Source organism: Poeciliopsis prolifica, unplaced genomic scaffold, assembly GCF_027474105.1.
Source record: "Poeciliopsis prolifica strain line A6 unplaced genomic scaffold, Auburn_PproV2 SCAFFOLD030, whole genome shotgun sequence".
Classification (NCBI taxonomy): Eukaryota; Metazoa; Chordata; class Actinopteri; order Cyprinodontiformes; family Poeciliidae; genus Poeciliopsis; species Poeciliopsis prolifica.
Genome location: NW_026562405.1, coordinates 6,693,284 through 6,700,783, shown reverse-complemented (window position 1 = coordinate 6,700,783; position 7,500 = coordinate 6,693,284). Strand labels below are relative to the sequence as shown.

The 7,500-nt window shown below is 41.1% G+C and overlaps 1 pseudogene; it reads left to right on the top strand.

The window, feature by feature from the left end:
• LOC129372734 (poly(rC)-binding protein 4-like) overlaps positions 1–7,500 on the top strand; it is a 35,424-nt pseudogene that overhangs the window by 13,188 nt on the left and 14,736 nt on the right.

Genomic DNA, 7,500 nt, shown 5'->3' with positions numbered 1-7,500 from the left:
TCTGTCTGGTTATAACTGGTTCTGTCTGGTTCTAACTGGTTAAATCTGATTCTCACTGGTTCTGTCTGGTTCTAACTGGTTCTCACTGGTTCTGACTGGTTCTAACTGGTTCTGTCTGGTTCTAACTGGTTCTCACTGGTTCTGTCTGGTTCTAACTGGTTCTGACTGGTTCTCACTGGTTTTGTCTGGTTATAACTGGTTCTGTCTGGTTCTAACTGGTTCTCACTGGTTCTGTCTGGTTCTAACTGGTTCTCACTGGTTCTGTCTGGTTCTAACTGGTTCTGTCTGGTTCTAACTGGTTCTAACTGGTTCTGACTGGTTCTAACTGGTTCTGTCTGGTTCTAACTGGTTCTGTCTGGTTCTAATTGGTTCTGTCTGGTTCTAACTGGTTCTGTCTGGTTCTAACTGGTTCTAACTGGTTCTGTCTGGTTCTAACTGGTTCTGTCTGGTTCTAACTGGTTCTGTCTGGTTCTAACTGGTTCTGTCTGGTTCTAACTGGGGATGCCTGTTTCTGACTGGTTCTGTCTGGTTCTAACAGGTTCTAACTGGTCCTGTCTGGTTCTAACTGGTTCTGACTGGTTCTAACTGGTTCTGTCTGGTTCTAACTGGTTCTCACTGGTTCTGTCTGGTTCTAACTGGTTCTGTCTGGTTCTGTCTGGTTCTAACTGGTTCGCACTGGTTCTCACTGGTTCTGTCTGGATCTAACTGGTTCTGACTGGTTCTGTCTGGTTATAACTGGTTCTGTCTGGTTCTAACTGGTTAAATCTGATTCTCACTGGTTCTCACTGGTTCTCACTGGTTCTGTCTGGTTCTAACTGGTTCTCACTGGTTCTGTCTGGTTCTAACTGGTTCTCACTGGTTCTGTCTGGTTCTAACTGGTTCTGACTGGTTCTCACTGGTTTTGTCTGGTTATAACTGGTTCTGTCTGGTTCTAACTGGTTCTCACTGGTTCTGTCTGGTTCTAACTGGTTCTCACTGGTTCTGTCTGGTTCTAACTGGTTCTGTCTGGTTCTAACTGGTTCTAACTGGTTCTGACTGGTTCTAACTGGTTCTGTCTGGTTCTAACTGGTTCTGTCTGGTTCTAATTGGTTCTGTCTGGTTCTAACTGGTTCTGTCTGGTTCTAACTGGTTCTAACTGGTTCTGTCTGGTTCTAACTGGTTCTAACTGGTCCTGTCTGGTTCTAACTGGTTCTGACTGGTTCTAACTGGTTCTGTCTGGTTCTAACTGGTTCTGACTGGTTCTGCCTGTTTCTGACTGGTTCTGTCTGGTTCTAACTGGTTCTGTCTGGTTATAACTGGTTCTGTCTGGTTCTAACTGGTTCTAACTGGTTCTCACTGGTTCTAACTGGTTCTGTGAACTTCAGCTGCTTCCTGTTTAACAGAAATCTTCAGGTTTTCTTTGCCGTTTCTTCTTCACCTCTAAATGATCCCTCGTTCTAAATTTACTTGTCTTTTAATCAGCCGGACTTCTGCCGTTTGCTGGGCTTTTCATTTATCTGTCCTGCCTCCGGTCCGGTCCGGTCCGGTCCGGCCTCTTTCTTTAATTAAGCGGGTAATAAATAACAGCCTGCATCTGCAGCTCTTAATGCGATTGGTTCAATCAATTAAATGGAGGCGGAGTGTAAACGTGGTCTGGGCCAGCCAGAACAACGTGATGAGAATAAACTCTCCATGGCTCCCAGTCTCTGTGCTGAACTGGTTTTCTGTTAAACTGGAACGACATTCAGGAAAATCTTGGTTCTTCCTGATCCAGTTTTTCTCATTTTCGTTCCCTAATCTGCTGATTTTGGTCAATAAATCTTCTGCTGCTTGTTTCTGCATTAAGATGTGAAGGAAAAGTTAAATTCCTCTTTGTCTTTGCTCTCCTCCTTTCATTTCATTATCATATTTATTACTGATCACGCTTTCACTCTGCCAGCATTCCCTGCGTTGGTTTAATCCCAGTCAGTCATCTGGAGGTTTTTACCGAACACAAGATCTGATTTTACCAGATGAACATGAACCTCTGACTGACCTTCAGCCAGAGGAAGCAGGTTAAAGGTCAGAGGTGACCAGGTCCATGTCTGGTGGACTGATGGATGGACTTCCTGTCTGTCCTCAGGACCTGGCGGCGCTGGTCGCCAACGGCACGGTGACCAGCAAACCTCCGGTCACTCTGCGGCTCGTCATCCCGGCCAGCCAGTGCGGCTCGCTCATCGGCAAAGGAGGGTCAAAGATCAAGGAGATCAGAGAGGTGAGTCTGGACCAATCAGAGGAAGGCTTATGTCAGGAGGAACAAGTCAGACAAACAGGATCACAGCGCCACCTGGTGGTCTAGGATGGGATATTCAGAAATATTGACAAAGGCTCCATTGGTGCCAAGTTCTAGCCAGATGAATCATGTTGTGTGTGTGTGTGTGTGTGTGTGTGTGTGTGTGTGTGTGTGTGTGTGTGTGTGTGTGTGTGTGTGTGTGTAGACAACAGGTGCGCAGGTCCAGGTGGCCGGTGACCTTCTGCCCAACTCCACGGAGAGGGAGGTGACGATATCCGGAGGGCATGACGCCATCATCCAGTGTGTGAAGCTGATCTGCACGGTGATCCTGGAGGTACGTTTCCATCCTGATTCAGGGCTGACTGCTGGATCAAGGTTAGGGTACAGCTAACCCTACCTGAATGTGAAAGTCCAAACCTGTGCAGCATTTTGTGCTCCAGGCTGGTTTTCATCCTTCACTTCCTGTTTATTATTATTATTTCTACAAACCAGTGGATGGAAACACGACTGACTCATTTTTTCTGACATTTTGAAAGATTGCTCAAAGTTCACATGACAACTGGAGGAAAATATGACTTATTATTTTCAAATTTTTTACATTTTTCCAAATGAATGATTTGAGGAATGTGTTTCTTGTCTGCAGTTGGATTCTGGCTGTTAATTCGGTTCATGTTTGTTTTCAAAACTCTCTAATGAACATTAAGAAATTCACAGACCTTATTCTTTATATCCTGGTGATTCATTCAGTCGCCAGGATTCAAGTACGTCTGGTTTTCATGCTTCAGAAGAGGAGAAACTTCAGGACGTAGAAGCTGCTGGCGGGTGCTGCCACCGGGGCAGAGCTTGCTCTATTTATATTTAAAGCCAGAAAACAGACTCAGCATGAAGAACAGCAGTTCATAAACCTGGAAGAGCAAAAGGTTTTTTCAGTCTGGATCAGCTGAGATCCGAGAAATGTGATGAGTTTGAATGGATTTCGTTTCCCTCTGAGCTTCGATGCTGCAGATGTTGCAGGTGAAACGTGTTGTTCTGCTGGAGGAGAGTCATCCGGCCGCTTTGTGTGTCTCTGCTGTTTGCTGCCGAGCAGGTCAGCTACGGTGGCTTTTTGTGGTCAAAAATAACACAGTGAGGGAGCAGAAACCTGGGAGCTGACAGCCGAGCGCCGAGCTGCAGCTCATTACAACGCAGCTGCAGGGGAAACGCCGAAACTCTGAGCTTCACCTCACAGCTTCAACTCACAGCTTTCAGCTGGAAACAGGGAAAGTGTCCGGAAGCTCATTGGTATTCCCAGCGTCGGAATCTGGGAGGAGAGACGGAAGGAAAACGCTGAGCTCAGCTGGATTTGATTCTTCCTAAAAGCCGTTGCTGCTTTCATCCCTTCAGTTCTCCCTCAGATACGGAATGTTATCGCTGCCATTTTCAGCCCAGCAACGAATATTTTAATGTCATTTATTGGTTTGAAGGGTAAGCAAGTAAAGAAAATTTACGGAAGCCCTTTACTGCCAGAGCTTAGAATTACATTCAGGAGCAGAGCTCAACAAAAAACATTTCTGATTTTAACAACATTTTGAAAACTCATTATAATGAGACTTATAACTCATTAAAGCCAAAACATTTTCTCTTTTAAATAATTAAGGTTGTAACAACAATTGAATATAGTCTGGAAGAAATGGGGTGAGAAACGGAAAGTTTTAATGAGCTAGTCGTGCCTTTTAACAAGAATCTCATTATAACAACAAACTCCTTCATTTTAACAAGTTTTGCATCTATAACATAAAAGTTTCTTGTTTTAACAAGATTCTTCTCATGAGTTCATGTCTGAGTTCTGGCAGTTAAATGCTTCCATAGAATTCAGCGTCAATTATGATTTTTGTTCTCCGGTCTAAAGACAGCAAAAATAACAATGAGATTTATTATTCACTGATTTTTCCATCTGTTGATTCTGAATAAACTGAAATCATTTTTTTATTATTATCAATATTCATTTATTCTTGGATTTCTGGCTGAAACAGGTTTTAAGATAGATAAAAAAAAAGCAGTAAACTGATTTTTAAGATGCATTTTCTCCATTAAAACAAGAAGAAGCTGAAAATTATTAATCTGCCTTCAGATTTTTTATCTGAGAGAAAACTGCAGATTACAGAAAAAACAAACAGGAATATTTTATTTTCAGCTAAAACATCAAGAATCAGATAAAAGGATAAAAACAGCAGAAATCATCACATAAGAGGAAACATGTTGAGATGACAAGTTGTGAGCAGATGAAGATGATTTTATGGATCATCTGCAGTGGATCTTGGTTCAGAGCTGATTTAAAGGAGCCGGCGGTTCTGGACGGTTTGTTGCACATCTGAGGAACTAAATTCTGCCTCTTCTTCTTTATTTTAGCCATTGACTGAAATTTGTTTTTAAAATGCAAAGTTTAGTATATAAATGTGCAGAGTCTGCAGGTCTTTAGATGTTTTCATTTTTATGCCGTCTTTAATAACTGCATTTCTGTTGAAATGTTTCCCTGACTGTACCATAACTTACTCTTTCTTATTATTTTATTTTATGTGTGATTTCCTGTCACTTTGTTGTTGTTGCAGGAAAATAAAGACATTTCTATTTCTATTAATATTGTGTTTTAACAATATTTACTTCACAAACTCATCACATCTTATTAGCTCTGAATCAAAGCGTTTATTTATGCCGTTTGTCAAAAGGTTTTGACTGAAGCTGGTGAATCTCCTCAGAGGTTTGGATGCGATTTGTTGTTTGGTCGAAGCTGCCAGCAGGAAGTCTTTGCTCATTGATGACGTGAACAGAATCACCGATTGATACCAAGACATTTGTTTTAGACTCTAAACAGGAAGGACACGTAAAACCCTCAGCTTCACTCAAACCTTAAAGTGTGAACGGTTTGCAAAGCCAAACTCTCAGTGTCATGAAATAGGAGAACCAATAAAGAGTTGCTTTAAATGAAATACTAAAACACACTTTGCTGTGAAACTCCTGTATCTGCTGAATGTTCCAACCAGCTCTGCTCACATTAAGGAGCTTTAACAGTGCCATAAATCCTGCTTTGGAGGCTGGTTCAGGTCTGCTCTGAAACGTTAAATACTCAGTTTGTTCTGATGGATGATTCATAATTCAGCTGCAGTTCTACCATCCAGCCACTAATTAACTGTAATTTAACTAGAACCAATGAGATCTGGGATGGATTTAGATCATTAAGGGATTTAATCTGAGAAGGATTCCTACAGGAAGCCGATGAACAAAAACCTTGAAGTCTGAAACTGAAAGTTTCTCTTTTGTGTTGTTTGAGATGAAAGCATTCTCTCAAAGTAGCAAAATATGAAACGATACACTCCTTCCACTAGTTAAACATTTCATTAGGTATTGATTATTGCTCTGCAAGGTATTAGAAACTGCTTGACTTTTGTCCCGTCAGGCTTTCCATACAACCCTAACCGTCAGAGTCAAAGTTCATCCTGATTCAGTCGATGAATCGCTTTATGATGGGTTATTATGACGCTTTGCAGCTGCCAGATGTTTATCAGATCTTCCATCAGACAGAGAAAATAAAGTTAATTCAGCTGAATCAAGTCTTTTTTAAATCTTTTGGAGAATGGCGCTGTGTCGACGTTGGAAGTGGTGATGTGGATATTTAACCCGCCGGAGCTGAGCTGCAGCTCCGGTTCTGCTCCAGATCCAGATCTTCAGCCTGCAGGCCAGAAAGGAAAGAAATGAATCTGAGCCAAACAGAAACAGGGAGCAGGAGGAGCTTCTGGTGTTTTCTAACCAAACTGGGTCACAAGCAGCAAAATCTGCAGAAACAAACATTTAATACTGAAGCTTAGATAGAAACTGATGTTTCTACTTGTTTCTCTCTGCAGTCTCCACCGAAAGGAGCAACCATTCCATACCGGCCTAGTCCAAGTCCAGGAACGGTGCTGCTGGCAGGAAACCAGGTCAGGATGACAACTGGGCTTTTTCTGTTTCTGCTTCTGGATCAAAACATGTTCAGTGAACCATCAGATGAATTCAGGAATCTGCAGAAAACATTAAATTATTAAATGCTTCACCACCTTTTTAATTTATTTACTGGTTTATTTCTTCAGGGTGTAAAATCAAAACATTTTGACTGATGATTTGCATTTCATTTAATTTTTGTTTCCTCTGGATCTCAGGCCCGGTTCTGATCCATGATTTCTAGTGAAGGCTCTTTAAATCAACTCTAAATATTTAGTTCAGATTATTTCCTTTTATCCAGTTTGGTCCAAATTCAGTCAAACTTATTCCAGTACAACCATTAATGTCATCATATGAAATATGATAAAATATGGAACAATCACATTTTGAATATCGGATGGAGTCAGAAAAACATCTGAGGAAAATCACTGACTTGAGTTGCTTTGGCAGGAAGAAAATCATCTTCAGCGTCTTTAAATATGACAGTAAATAAACATTTAATTATGAATATTAACCAAGAAGAAACTCTCTGCTTCTTCAGAGAGTTTATAAAATATTGTTTTTACATTTTTATTAAAGCTGTGGAAACTGTTTAATATGCAACAGACAATCTGTAAAAAATCTATTTCCTCTTTGAGCTTTTCACAGATTATCTGTCTCATTTTTTAATGTTTCCACATGGAAACTGTTTTATTAAAAATGTAACAACATATTTTATAAACGTTACAGACTGAAAGATTCAGAAAAACAGGAAATCAATTTGAATATCAAAGCTTAGAAACCAAATGAATCATTTTCAGATTGAAATATCTGAGAATAAAAAGCAGAATGAATGTTGATGAGATTTTATTTATTTCACATTTTCCTCATTTCTACTGAGGAGTTTTTAAATCCAACTTTTTGTTCGGTTCTGAAACATAAATTCCTTGACTTTGGGCCGTCTGAGCGTCTCAGAGAAAGTTGCGTGTGAAGCTGAAAGTTTCTGAAGTTCTTCTTTGACCCGATCTCGGCTCCGACGGGTCGGCAGGAACTCGGGTCAGGTTCTGACCTCTAACTGCAGCGCTGGTTCTGTTCTGTCCCGGTTCTAGGTGTTCGAGGCTTCGGACTTTGGATCTCACCCGCTGTTCTCCGTGGCTCAGGGCGGACTGGACCTGCAGCAGGTGAGTCATCAGAGCCCAGCGGCCGACCTTTGACCCGAACACGGATCTTTACTGGTTGGTTAAATAAACCATGAAATAAAAGTTTTAAATGAAACAGTCTATGAAACCATATTAACTTCAGTTTAATTTGGATTT